We start from the raw sequence: 15,222 nt of genomic DNA on the forward strand, positions 1-15,222 counted from the left end.
GAAGAGGTTAAATAAGCTCCCCAAGGTCACAGAACCTATTTGCGTGAAGGTGGGATTACACAGCAAAGATTCTCTATGGACTCCTATGTTTAGTAACATAAAAATCACACAGGAAGCCCTCAGAGCTGAGAGCAAGTACTGAAACACTCCCCAGGGCAGTTATTATGTTGTGATGGTCAGTGTTCACTTTCATTGCCCCCCAAGCCACAGGCAACAGGGAGAGGCACCAGCACGGACGTCAAGCCCCTAAGCCCTGGGGAGCATTCCCAAAAGCAGGGAGGAACAAGGGCTGTCTGGCACCCTCCTGTGGACAGTGTTATGTGCGGAGACACAGGCGGAAGTGTAACCATCTTAATAGTGAGCTTGACAAATAGTTGAAACATAATACATGCACAAGAATGCCATGTGGCACTTTAGCCAAGGACGGCGGACTCGCTGGTTAACTTGGTCAACAAGTCAGTTTGTTGCCATTTAAGTACACACATTGTTGTTTATTTCATTTTTAAGAATATGTATTAGAATCATGAAAATGAAATTAAAAATGTGAAGACTCTCTGAAGCACCTGGAATAAAATTAGAAAATCAGAATGTGCCTCCTTTAAATAAAAAGGCATTTGATCACTTATTGATTTGTGTTTTGTTTATCTATGGTTCACGTTATTTTGAGTTGTGTATAATAAAGGCAAAAGATGCTGATAAAACAAACCTAGGCTAACAGCATTTTAGATCAGAATGAGAACTACAGGCACTCCTCGTTTTATTGTGCTTTGTTTTACTGCACTTTGCAGATATCTCATGTTTGACAAGTTGAAGGTTTGTGGCAACCCTGCATTGAACAAGTCTATTGGTGCCATTTTTCCAACTGCATTTGCTCACTTTGTATCTCTGCTCATTTTGATAATTCTTGCAGTATTTTAAACTGTTTCCTTATTATTAGATCTGTTAAGGATGATTTGTGATCAGTGATCTTTGATGTTACTACTATAACTCTGCAGGCTCAGAGGATGGTTAGCATTTTTTAGCAATAAAGAATTTTTTAATTACTGTAGGAACTATTTTTAGACATAATGCTATTCACACTTAATAGACTACAGTATAGTGTAAACATAACTTTTGTATGTACTGGGAAACCAAAAAGCTTGTGTGACTCACTTTATTACAATATTTACTTTATTGTGGTGGTCTGGAACCCAGCCCTCTATATCTCTGAGGTATGCCTGTATCAACCACTTAATTTTACAAACAAAGTAACCAAGGTCATGAGTATTAGAGAGAATTTACTTCAATATTCATTCTTCAGTGCTCACTGTACCCACGAATATATTTTTTCATTCATTTAATTTAGAGACAATATAAACAAAATGATACCTAACTCAATTTCAAAAGGAACTCAACATAATGCACACTTTTCTTTATACTATAAATGGTTTCAAGGTTGTCATAAAACATGTATGTCCTTTTTTTAATAAACTAAATGTTACTGATAATTAAATACCCTAGTTCTTTCTTAATATCAATTAAACTTCTGAGTACAGCCGATAAATTTCCACTTTCTTATCTCCCCTGCATGATAGATGGAAGAGTAACACACAAATTTATGACACATCTTAGTTTTATCTGCAATATCGCTGCAGTGATGTCCATTGCAATAAAAATGGCTAAGCATCATTCTCCAAACTGTCTCTATTACTTAATTTCTTTTGTATGTTATGTTTTGTTCTCTTTTTTAATTCCTAAACTCCTTAGATCCAAGGTTACTGTTTTCAGTATCTGAAGTGGATGGAATCAATGACTCATGATAGAGGAAAAAGCAACCTTCAGTTTCTCTGTTTGGTTCACAGATTTCTCCTGATGTATAGACCACGGAATCTCAGCCATTGCCAGAAGTCTTGCATTGTATTGCCCTTCTCTACTGATATTTGCTGCCTCCTAACCCTTGATCCTCTCACTCTTTAAGCCCATTCCCTTGCAGTCTTTTGAACTTCTTTTTCTTAAATGGCTCCTATCCATTCTCCAGTAATATTCTTTTCCTGAGTTATTACTGTTCTCTTTCTTCATGGCAGGAGACCTTAGTGTTTAAAAATCAGTCCCTGGGAATAAAACTCTCTGGACTTAAATTTAGGCTCTACTGCTTTCTAAATATATGACCTGGAGACATTTCTTTAATCTCTCATTGATTCATTTCTTTCACTTGAAAATAGAAATAATAATAATACTTACCTCACGTGATTGGGACAATTACATAATTTAATACATCTAATAGAAGAACATTGGCATATGGTCACTGTTCAGTAATTATATCTGTGATTATCATTAATACCTTCTTATATAACCAGGAAGTTCATTTTTATTCACCCTCTCAGACTTCTGTAACCCCAAAATAAGTGAGGCTCCATGGGTCCTCTGCATGGTATAAACAAAGGAAAAGCAATCTTTTAGGGGGAAAAAAAAAATCTTGAAAAGAATTCTGATTTTTACTTAGATTCTTGAAAAACTACTGGAGGATTTGGGTTTAAGAAAGGAAATATGTTATTATTGCAGAGCAAAATATCTTAAAAGTCCTTTCTCTCCAGCTCTGCTATTCCCAAGATCATCCCTATGGATGAAAGATGCTCTCATAAATCTTTTCTCTTTACTATCGCATTCCTTCAGTACTCAAAATTCCTTGAGCCTAAACTTCAAAGTTGTTCATTCCACTAGTCCAACCCTTTTCCCTTTCCCTTCACATTTTTTTTGTTTTCCTTCTGTTTGTCTAATTCTCAAACATAGGTGCAAATTGGAAATACATGGAAGTGCTTTAAAAATACTGATGCCTTGAACCTACCTCATAAATCCTGAAGCATTGGACATGGATGTTGCCCAGGAATTGGTATTTTTCAAAGTTCCCTGCATGATTCTAACGTCCAGCCATGGTTAAGAGCCACTGGTCATCCTTTCTCCAGTGTAAATCTTGTAGATTCTCCCTTTCTTCCCACGCTGAAGCTCATGACAAAGCTCAGGAGCTGGAAGTGAGAAAATGCAGTGGTCAGGGCCAGAAATTCCATTAAGGGGAACGAGAAGAAAAATATACTCTGGATATTTATTTATGTATGATTTTTGTCATCGTATACTTTCCTTCTCTACTTTGCTCCCTGAAGACCTCGGCTCTTTTTTTCCATATCTCTGCCACCTCTATTCATGGGCTGGAGCTCTCACACAAGCATTTATTAGCTGAAGCGTTGTTTGGACTCCCTTAGGTAACCTTATCCTGGTTGCCTCTATGCGTAAGTGACCCGCATTCATAATGATGTTCAATATTTTCAGGACCATATGTAAAACCAATGTATATGTTTTGAAAAGCAGCTAAGGTGCAAGGTTGATCGCCCTGTCCTGGGTGAGGCCAGGATCATGACTCATGATCTTCCACTTAGTATCCATGTAACCTTGGGCATAATATGTAAAATAGGGTTGATGACATTTTATCTACTACACCACTGTATGGCAGAGGTAAATTAAATCATCACCTCATGTCTTTTTCAGTCTTATTATGTATTACTTTATGTCTTCTATAATAACTTACTACAAACTTAGATTGGCATTTACAGTAAATTCACAGACTTGAATTTGCATCAGGTAAACTTTAAAAAAAAAACTCTTCTGCATAGGACTGCAATTCTGTAATTTTCTAACACATTTTTTTGAGAAGAATATGGACACCAAATGGAATTCTGTACTATTTTAGTTGCTAAGCTCTCAGAACAGAGCCAGCCTGCGGAGTCAAGGAAATGGCATGAAGTTCTAGAAACATCTGTGTCATGTCTGTGTCATGCTGCCATAATGCCCCTCCTACTATTTCCAATATTTATATCCTTCCTTATCCTCTAGAAAATGTTAGGCACACATGGTTTGACTAAATATCTTTGCTCAAATGTCACCTCCTTCAAGGGGACTCCCATGAGCATCTCTCTGAAAGAAGGTTCCTTCCACTCTCTATCACTTTCACTGACCTGACTTTTCTTCGTAGGGCTCATTACTACCTGAGTGTGCCTGCAGAGATGACTAATGCCTCCTCCCTAGAATATAACATCCAAGAGAGCAGGCTCTTTGTGGTCCTCAGACACTCATCACTAAGAGCTCCTGCATCCCAACCTTAAAGCAGCACCTGGTGCATAATACTCTTTTGAATAGAAAAATAGTTTTAAATTATAAATGTAACTATCGTTCTAATAATATGCATGTCTGCTCTTCATTTTAAGCAGAGGAACTGAGGCCCAGAGATGTTAAATTGATTTCCCTACAGCTCCAGCTAGGAGAGCCAGTGCTCTTGCAACTATAGCAGATTATCTCCCATACCACTCAACCCCATCCTCCACCAAAGTGCCTGTTTTTATCTCTTCTCATAGACTCGATCCTATGAGCTATGCAAGGATATCTGAAAGTATTCTATTCTGAAAAATATGTATTGGTTGGAAATTTTAGTTGAAAACAAATCCCTGAACAAAATGAAAATTAAGCTCATTAAATGTCTATGAAATGTAGCATGTCAACTACTCACTCAGCCCGTCGTTCAATTGTTCCTCAACTGAAATCTTAATTTTTATATAGAAATAAAATTGAGCCTGGGGATGTGAGTACCTTTGATCAAAATACATTTGATACAATTAGGGGTGGAGAGACTTCCAAAAGTAAAAATGCCTAAAACCACTTGCCTGTTAAGATATTCAAAGGTTGGAAGAATAACAGCTATTGCTAGATTTTATATCAAAATAACTCTGAGGAAAGTTTTTTGGGGCTTTCGGAGGAAAGTTAGCACAATCTGATGGCTTGGACTTCTAAATCCTGGCATAAATCTTTTTATTAGAAAAAAATATTTTTTCCTAACAAAATCCTCCTGTGAACTGATTGGGCAAATAAGAGCGATCATTTGCAAATGACACAATAGTGTTTATGAGCTCAGGTTCTGTGGTCCAATTTGAATCACTTCTACATCACTTATTAACTGTGACCTTGGACAAATATGTTGAGGTCTCTAAATTACATTTTCTCTGTAAGTGGAGACCATAATAGGCATTAACCCCAAAATGTTATTGTAAGAATTCTGTAAAATAATATATGTAATGTATTTAGCATTACTGTTAGCACACAGAATTGTTCAGTGGAGTTAACCATTATTATTGTTATTATTATGATTACTATTAGTTACTATTATTGTTATTTTTATCATTGTTTAATGTATCTGATTCCTCCTTATCTCAGGAGAGCTACTGACACTGTTCCTGTCCCAGTCTCTCAGAGAAATTTCATGGATTTTGTATTAGCAGGTGGCAACCCCCAATTCGAGTACAGCAGAGTGGCCACAGTTCAAGTACACAGTCTGCTGACAGTGAGAAAGCCCTCAGAGCATCTACCTCAAACCTGTCTTTGCAGAGGGAGTATTACTTGCCTGGCTCTTCAAAGACGAACCCCCGTGGCAGTCTCATGCCCACCAGAGCGGTGCTGAGGGAATAGGAAGAAAGAGAATCAAAAAAGAAGACTCTCTTCTCTCGAAGTCCCCAACACCATTTCTTTAATACCTTCCAGTTTATGAGATTTGACAAGGAAATAAAGGCATTGCTTCAGGCCATTCCAATCTCATAATGTAAGTATTCTCTTAAAATTGCCACATCTAGGAAAGCCTTTATATCCATGTCATTACTCAAGGAAAATTGTGAGGATATGGACAAGGGTGTGGGGGAAGTCTTATTAAAACATTCACACACACACACAAAAAATCCCCTACCTCTCCATTTGAAAGACAGCTCTTTCTACTTACTTTATATCACTCATCAAAAATGTCATGAGAAGCTGAAGGATTAGTATCCTTCCAAATGTTTGAACAAGCATGGCACATAAAGGAAAGGAAAATAGAGCACCTTGCCAGTTGTAGTGTTATAGTCATGAAATATATATTGAAATACGAGTATATGATAAACCCACAAGGGTAAGTAGATGAAAGAATAGAAGATAAAGGCATGGATTTGATTTAGAACAGCATCTGAAGCCAAGAATGGGAACAGTCTTCTGGAACTAGATCTCACTAAAAGAAAATTTTACTGAACATTTTATGCTACTTGACAGAAAAAAATCATGTGCGTTTAACCATGTGTACCTGTGTGTGTATACATATATCCTCTTCAAGATCTTTAGGTAACATGATGTTTAAAAACACACAAAAACATAAACATCTTTAAAGATCAAACAAAAAAATTACATTAAATGAAAATAATATCAGAATGGAGGGGTGAAAAGGCAACAGAAACAAAGCTATTTAAAAAGGAATATTATATTTGTGATCTTATCAGCAATGATGAATTAATGCTTTCACAGTTTTAGAGGAAAATGTTGTTAAATTTAGATTTCATTCTTATTCATACTGTCAGTTAATTGGGGTGGTGGTGAAAATAAACTTTTTAAGCTAGCCAAGGAATAAAAGATTCTTCTGTCTGCGTACATGTTTTAAAATATTACCTGAAGACAGACTCTAGCAAAACGAAAAGAAAAATGAAAATGTAGAGACAAAAGTAAAATAAATAAATAATAAACAAACAAACAGTGAACAGATCCAGAAGAACTTCAAAACACAATTCAAGGAGAGCTGCCCAGCACACCCAGAGCACGACCAGCACAGCGGGATGGGAAAGCAGTGGTCTGTGACCATAAGCTCCTTGCAAAGAGCATAATGGATCCCATTCAGCAGATTGTTTAAAAAGCTGCAAGATCTTAAGGATAACTTGAGAAACGCATATGCTTCTTTGGCAACAAAGAAAAAGAAAGACCTTTAGAAATTCCAGAGAAAACAAAAGACAAAAATTTGAGCAATAAAATTATTTTCCAAATATGAAAAAAATGGAAATATAGCATGGATTAAAAAAAAAAAATTAACCTACAGAGAAAACAGCCTTCACTTGACTTTTATGCTTCAAAAAACTAATTTGTTTGACGAACAAACTCCCAGGCTTAACAGCAGTGACGTTTCATTCTCTAGGAGTCCAATCCCTTACCTGAATAAAAATGAATATTACAATCATCCCTCGGTATTTACAGAGGATTGGTCCCAGGACCCCCAGATTCATGGATACTCAAGCCCCTTATATGATATGGTGTGGTGACTTGGATCCTCCTTATTGGCTGGTTCCACAACCTCGGTTGGACCAGAGATTGCTAGGACCTGCAGGGGCAGTGGGCTGACTGTGTTTACTTAATCATAAGGTACCAAATGCTGTCTACAAGTTTTCCATTTTTAGAATCAATCTCTAAACAAAGAACAGAGGCTGAATATTCAGGTATACAGAACAAAATTATATGACACAGAGCTGGTAGCAGTCTGGATGTGGGTAGGAACAGGAAAGGGGAGAGTAATGCATACTAATTTCCTCTTTTTGAATAATGGAAATCATTTTTCATAATATTTATGAACAAATAAGTGTAGGAATATTAAATTTTTAGTAAAAGAACTATTAGTTAATAATTAGTAACTGTAAGTTAATACTTAGAAGAACTATTGAAATGACTTGGACTGTGAAGATGTTCCAAGAAGCAGTTTGCCCTAAACCAGTGGGTTTTCTGGGAGGCAGAGAAAGTCCCAGACAAACCTGGGCAAGTTTGTCACCCTAGAAATATAAGCAAGTTAAATTTCTCAGATTTTCTAGTGGGGAATCAGTAGAAAATAAAAGAAACAAGAAATACAGGTATCTATTGGATGGGCCTTGAGGGCATTATGCTAAGTGAAATAAGTCAGAGAAAGACAAATACTGTATGATCTCATTTACATGAGGAATCTAAAAACTCAGACTCACAGATACAGAGAATAGCTTGGTGATTGCCGGGGGAGGCGGGTGGTGGAAAGTGGGCAAAAGGTATAAACTTTCAGTTACAAGGTAAATAAGTCCTGGCGGTATAATGTACAGCATGTGACTATAGTAAACAATACTGCATTGCATATTTAAAAGCTGCTGAAAGTAGATCTTAAAGTTCTCATCACAAGAAAAAAAATTTGTAACTATGTTTGATGATGGATGTTAACTAAGCTTCTTGAGTAATCATTTAGCAATATATATATATATATATATATATATAAAATCATTAAATTGTACACCTAAAACTAATACAATGTTATGTGTCAATTTTATCTCAATTAAAACAAATAAACAAAAATAATTTTAAAAGAAATAGAGGTATCAGCATATTAAGTGTACAGTGATATTAATGACAGTGGTTAACACATTGCTCTTTGAAGTCATACAGACCTGGGATTGTAGACTCATCTCTACCAGTTATTAGCTCCATAACATTGAGCAAGTTACCAACGTCTTATGATAGTATCTACCTTATTACATGGTTATGAAGATGATGAAAAACATGTATGTAAATTGATTAATCCAAAACCTCACACAGTAAGTCCTCAGGAACTGTGCATTATTGTTATAGTCATTATTGTTATTCTTTATGAAGCCATTCATTTCATGGGCAAAAATACTATATGAAATATTTGCAAATGAAGCAACAGACAAAGGATTAATCTCCAAAATTTATAAGCAGCTCATGCAGCTTAATAACAAAAAAACAAACAACCCAATCCAAAAATGGGCAGAAGACCTAAATAGACATTTCTCCAAAGAAGATATACAGACTGCCAACAAACACATGAAAGAATGCTCAACATCACTAATCATTAGAGAAATGCAAATCAAAACTACAATGAGATATCATCTCACACCAGTCAGAATGGCCATCATCAAAAAATCTAGAAACAATAAATGCTGGAGAGGGTGTGGAGAAAAGGGAACCCTCTTACACTGTTGGTGGGAATGTAAATTGATACAGCCACTGTGGAGAACAGTATGGAGGTTCCTTAAAAAGCTACAAATAGAACTACCATATGACCCAGCAATCCCACTACTGGGCATATACCCTGAGAAAACCATAATTCAAAAAGAGTCATGTACCAAAATGTTCATTGCAGCTCTATTTACAATAGCCCAGAGATGGAAACAACCTAAGTGTCCATCATCGGATGAATGGATAAAGAAGCTGTGACACATATATACAATGGAATATTACTCAGCCATAAAAAGAGACGAAATTGAGCTATTTGTAATGAGGTGGATGGACCTAGCGTCTGTCATACAGAGTGAAGTAAGTCAGAAAGAGAGAGACAAATACCGTATGCTAACACATATATATGGAATTTAAAAAAAAATGTCATGAAAAACCTAGGGGTGAAACAGGAATAAAGACACAGACTTACTAGAGAATGGACTTGAGGCTATGGGGAGGGGGAAGGGTAAACGGTGACAAAGCGATAAAGAGGCATGGACATATATACACTACCAAAAGTAAGGTAGTTAGCTAGTGGGAAGCAGCCGCATAGCACAGGGAGATCAGCTCGGTGCTTTGTGACCGCCTGGAGGGGTGGGATAGGGAGGGTGGGAGGGAGGGAGACGCAAGCGGGAAGAGATATGGGAATATATGTATATATATAACTGATTCATTTTGTTGTGAAGCTGAAACTAACATACCATTGTAAAGCAATTATACTCCAATAAAGATGTTAAAAAAAAAAGCATATTAAGTTGTTCAATTATTTATTAGACCTTTGAATATCTATGAAATGAATGTTAGAGCTTTAAACAATAGTCCTGCACATTAAAAAATATTCAAAGGTTGTTACTTCTGGGATTTGGATAGAGAGAAAGGGTAGAAAGGTAGGCAGAATTTTCAATGACAGAGTGGCATAGCATTCAACTTAACTCATTTAAAATCAACTTTACGGGGGAAGGAGGAGGGAGTGGGGGTAGAGAGAAGGAGAGATTGATTTAGATAATACTGACAATTCTACCAGTCATCACTTTCAATGATCCTTTGCTTTTGTCAGTAGTTGAAATCATGCCTGAAATAAGCAATTGCTTGATGAAAACTTGTGGAAAAAACATATGCATGTTTTTAAGATTTTTCTCTGTGACTATAACAAAGTATTTCTGTAATCAGATAAATAAGTGGTATGACTTTTCAACATCCTTGGAGAAGAAAATTGAAGAATTAATTGAGTGTTATAGAAAAACATTAACTGAGAAGGAGTTAGTGTTCCGTATGCTCACTTTACAGACAAATATTAAGTACAAAGAATAATTCATCTGAAAGTAACTTTGACTTGTATGCTGACCTTAGAACTTAAGCTTGTATAAGATTTAACTCTAATTTAATTTTTTAAAATTTTTATTGGAGTATAGTTGATTTACAATGTTGTGTTACTTTCTGCTGTACAGCAAAGGGAATCAGTTATACATATACATATGCCCACTCATTTAAATAATTTTCCCATGTAGGTCATTATGGAGTATTGAGGAGAGTTCCCTGTGCTATACAGTAGGTCCTTATTATTTATCTATTTTATATATAGTAGTGTGATTTAACTCTAAAACTATTTTGCACAATGTGCATTTTTAGTGAGAATAAGTTTTTATAAGAATAATAAAAAAGAAAATGATGCTTATAACTATGAAATAATGTGAGATGTTTATTATAAATGCTAAGTAAAAAGATAGAAGATATACATTTTTACATTAAATGTTACAAGTAAATAAAAAAGGATAGATAGAAAAAAAAGACAAAAATATATATATACCAAATGTTAATATTGGCCAGGGTTATGTTAAGATTATGGCGTTACAGGTATTTTATTTGTTTAGTTTGTAAAACTTGAAAATGTATGGTTTTAGAAAGCTATGGAAAAGCAGACAGAAAACATTGATAACACAATGTACACAGTTGCTCTAACCAAAATCCACCTTTAGAAGTTATTCAGATGTAAGAATTCTATAATAATCTCAAATTTTAATAACTTGTTTTCTCTTCAGGAACTCCAAGTTAAAGTGTTTACTGCATCATCTATACCAGTTTATCTATACCAATATGGATAATAAGTTATGTAAAATTATTTGTATTTGCCCTTCAAATACTTTCCAAAGCCATTTCAGGAAAACATGCATTCAGAACCATAATAAGTTCTTTCCCCAACATGCACTCTATGCTGGCTGAATGCCTTTCCCGCCTGACTGAACCACTATGACCAGGTTACATCAGATCACACCATTATCCCCAAGCCATGACTATACCAGGACCCCATAGGTGATCTAAGCAGCAGAAGTTCGGCTCCTCAGCTAGACTTTGAAAGGCCTCAGGTACATGCTTGAGTTTTCATCCAGGCTATATCCTAATGACTACAATAAGACCTATTATTACGTGAACTGATATATAAAACACATCAAATCTTGTCCCGTAAACAGAACAACCATAGATATTGAAAAGCCTATTAAATATGGGGAACCCATAAATTTAGCACATGTTGCTCTTTTTCATCACGTTTCATAAATAGTTTATCATGAATTTATTCATTAATTCAATAAGCTTTAATAAAATAGCTAATATATATTGAGACCTTAATATTTGCTATGCAGTGAGCTAAGAATTTAATATTTAATCATTATTTTGCTGATAAAGAATTTGAGATTTTGGAACAGTCAATTAACTTGTCCAAAAAACTATTGAGAAGTAGTGTATCCAGGACTTGAATCCTCAAGTCCAGTAGAGCCGAACCTCTTAACTACAGTATAAGGCTTTCTATTTTATTGAAGACTTACTACTCAGTGCCTGGAATTTCTAGGTACTAGGGCACACAAAGATGAATAAGGATCTTGCCATTCAGGAGATTAAAAAAATATTATCCTTTTCTTTTAGAAGTTTGTAACTATCAGGGGTCATTCAATGATACCCTTTTCACTCAGTTCCCAAGTTTTCAGCAGAACAAGACAAACTCTTAAATGTAAGAAGCTGTATTTAAATCAAGTCTAATTTTCCAAGGTAGAATTTGACTTGATTATTAGCACCTTTTTATTGGTAGACACCATGATTTCTAGAATCTCCAAATGGCTGCTCCTATATGAGTGAGTAGCTCAATGGCATGGCCCTTCTTCCTATGATCCTCTCCGGTGAACAATGCCAAGGCTGGCAGATGAAGGATGCAGCCTTGGGTAACAGGAAACTCAACTGTAAGATGTATCCACTTCCCCCCACAGGGTCCTGGTTCTTGGCACTCAGCTATTGAATCCTCTGTGGATTAAATTTGCAAGACTGTTGCAAAGGCACCAAAAGCTCAAAAGACCAGGATTTGTTAGGCAAGCAATTGCAAGGGATGTCATACCGCCCAAGCTCGCTCCCCAGTCTTGTCCCAGGTTGCTCTGCTCCGTGCTCCCCAGTCTCCAGTGATAATGACATTCTTTCCATTCTTCTCTCTCTTGCAGGGTTTCCCTGAAAGCTATTCCTGATTCATTTTGCCCACCCCCCCATGCCCTAAACTCCTAGGCTTTTCTTGAGGAAGATTGTATTGCCTCTACAGATCAAGTGAAATTGCATAAAATGTTCTCTTGGAATGAAGAAATATCACTAATGTTTCTACAAAATTAAAAATCTGCAGCCCCTCAAAGCACTCTGCATCTCCTTCATAGCCTTTGTCACAAGTGCCTCGAATTCATTTGTCATTTGTTTAATATTTATCGACCATGATCCATTTCAATTTGATGAGAATAGTTCATATATATTTTGTTCATTATTGAATCCCCAGTGCCAGGCATATAGTCAGTGCCCAAAGAGTATTTGTTAAATTAATGAATATTCACTGGAAAAGAATCAACGGGAGAGTCATTTTGTGCCCCTTTACCAAGGAGCCAGTGGTGATTCTACATGATCACCTGAAAAGGCAATCTTTCTTTTGCAGCCCTATCACCTCTTGCAGATTTTAGGGCTCCAACGGGATATTTCCTCCTAAAAGCCCTGACTTTGAAATATCTGAAGCTTGATGACATGAAGATTTCCCCAAAACTAGGGAGACAGCAGCTCCCCACCCCTCCCCTCCTCCAACAGCTCATCACTTGTGAAAGTCTACACACTTCTCTAGAAACATTCATACATTCATTCTGTTCACTCAACAAAGTTGAGAGCCCCCTATATGCCCGGCACTAGTTGGAGCTCTGAGCATTCACAGAGGAAAGGCAGTCCTGGTCTTCAAAGAGCTTCCTGTTAAGTGGGTGAGAGGGGAAAATTAAGGCAATGATAGCCACAGAGTGTGGCATTTCTGAGAGAGAACCTCAGAAGAGGGACTGCTAGAATACCAGGAAAGGTGGAAGAAGAGGTTATCAGGAACTATTTCTAAGAAGGTGGGTCTCGAGAGAAGACTGTGCCAGGAAAACACATGGTAAAAAGCCATGCAAACAATGGGAGCAGTTTGTGTAACAGCCAAGACGGGGCCAAGAATGCAGGTCAGAAAAATCCCAGAAGTTTGGGATTGGGTGCTGAGTGACAGATGGACCCGGGCAGGGCCCAGAGCAAGGAGGATATTTAGGATCCTATCCTGGAGGTAATGGGAAGCTGTGAAGGCTTTTAAACCTGGAAGTGGGAGTGGAGGAATCAGATTTGCTTCTCAGAAAGAGCACATCAAAACAGTCTTAAGGATGGTGAGAAGGTGAACTGGAAATGGACAAAGGTCCTCAAAGAATTTCACAAAATACTTTTTCATACTTTGAGACGGGAGTTGAAATGAAAAAAGTAATAATTTATGTGTATTGAAATATGGATAGACTCGCCTAATAATTGAGAAAATATTTACATACATCATTTCCCCAGAAATAAATTAGGAAATGAGGATAATGGTTCTGCAAAACCTAAAGACTGCTGGTGACTCATTATCCAATTAATTTATATGAATAAATTGGGTAAATCAAGCTAAATGAGAGTCAGTCACTACATACAAGTAGAGTGAGAGCTGAATAAGTGTTTATTGGTTTTTTGGTTGGGTTTTTTTTTTTTTTAATAATAATAGCAAGGACCCTGCATCTTGTTTAGGAGCACTGGGTTGGGCACGTCCACTAAGCCTCTGACCCTCAGTGACGAGGCATGGGGATAGTGTGGATAATGGGGACCTTAGAGGGAGAGGTGGTCAGGCTTGGCCTCGGAAGCCTCTGCCAGCACCCTGAGGCCCATTTACTGTTGTACTATTTTTGAACCCCTTGTGGGTTTCTTACCTATCAATGTATAATCCACATCATTAGATAAAAACATACCTACAAATCTTTTTCAGAAAATATTTTCTCTCTCTGGGTCTTCCTTGAAGCTGCTGTAGAACAATGCCCTTGAGATGCTTAGCAGTCCTATTGTTGAATGGAGATTGTGTGCAAGGCATACGCTTAAGATCCTCAGAAGACATGTTGTCTAGTGGAAGGGGTCCTTGTGCTGACTTAAATGTTTCTGAGGTCTAACAAGAGGTTTTTACCAGCCATATTCTTGGCTTTATGTTTTCCTGATGCCACCCTGAAATTGATCTTTTCCATAGGCTATTTCTTATTTTGAGAACCTTCTGTAGGCTCTAAAGAATATCTGGAGCCTCTCTATTTCCTCTAAACCTTACTTGGAAACTGAATAGTTCTTCAACTCTCTCCTCTCACATTTTTATGATAAGCAGCTTGAAAAAGCCACACAGTACCTTCAATACTGCATGGCCATCTCCTTACCTATGTCATGGAGCTCAGTAGGTGGACTTCCTACTTTCCATGTTACTGCAGGGAACAGTGTCTGCCAATATCTTCAAGTCTTCCCGCTCTTACTGGCAACCTCCTTAAGTACTGCCAGGCTTTTGCCTGCCACCTACTCACAAAATCAGTGCTGCATATTTTAGGATTTATTATTGGAGTTCCCATCTTCCAGGAATCAAATTCTCTTTCCGTTACCTATTGTTGTTGAATAAGTCACTCCAAAAGTTCTGGCACAAAACCACATCCATTTACGTTAACGAGCCCCACTTCCCATCACCGCATTCTGCCTTGATCATGGAGGCTGTGGACGCTCAGCTCTGCATGGGATGGGGAAAGGGGAGCCCAACTACTCCCACCTCATGGGCACCGCCTCCTTCAGTGTCCTTGATGCAGAATCGGGGTGGAGGTTCATCTCCCCCCGGGACCCACTGACACTGGGGGTAAGGTGGGGAACCAGAGCACTGACAAGCCCTGCTTCTCACCACCTCATTTAGGTTCATTGCCTCCAAGTGGGTGTGGAGGTTTAGGGCGCCACAACTCCCCAGTAACAGTACAGCTGGGGTGAAAGTGGAGGGTTGACCGGACTAGCCCCAGTCGCACCACTTTCTTTAGTCTCATAGAT

This window comes from Lagenorhynchus albirostris, chromosome 2, assembly GCF_949774975.1.
Source record: "Lagenorhynchus albirostris chromosome 2, mLagAlb1.1, whole genome shotgun sequence".
NCBI classification, from domain to species: Eukaryota; Metazoa; Chordata; class Mammalia; order Artiodactyla; family Delphinidae; genus Lagenorhynchus; species Lagenorhynchus albirostris.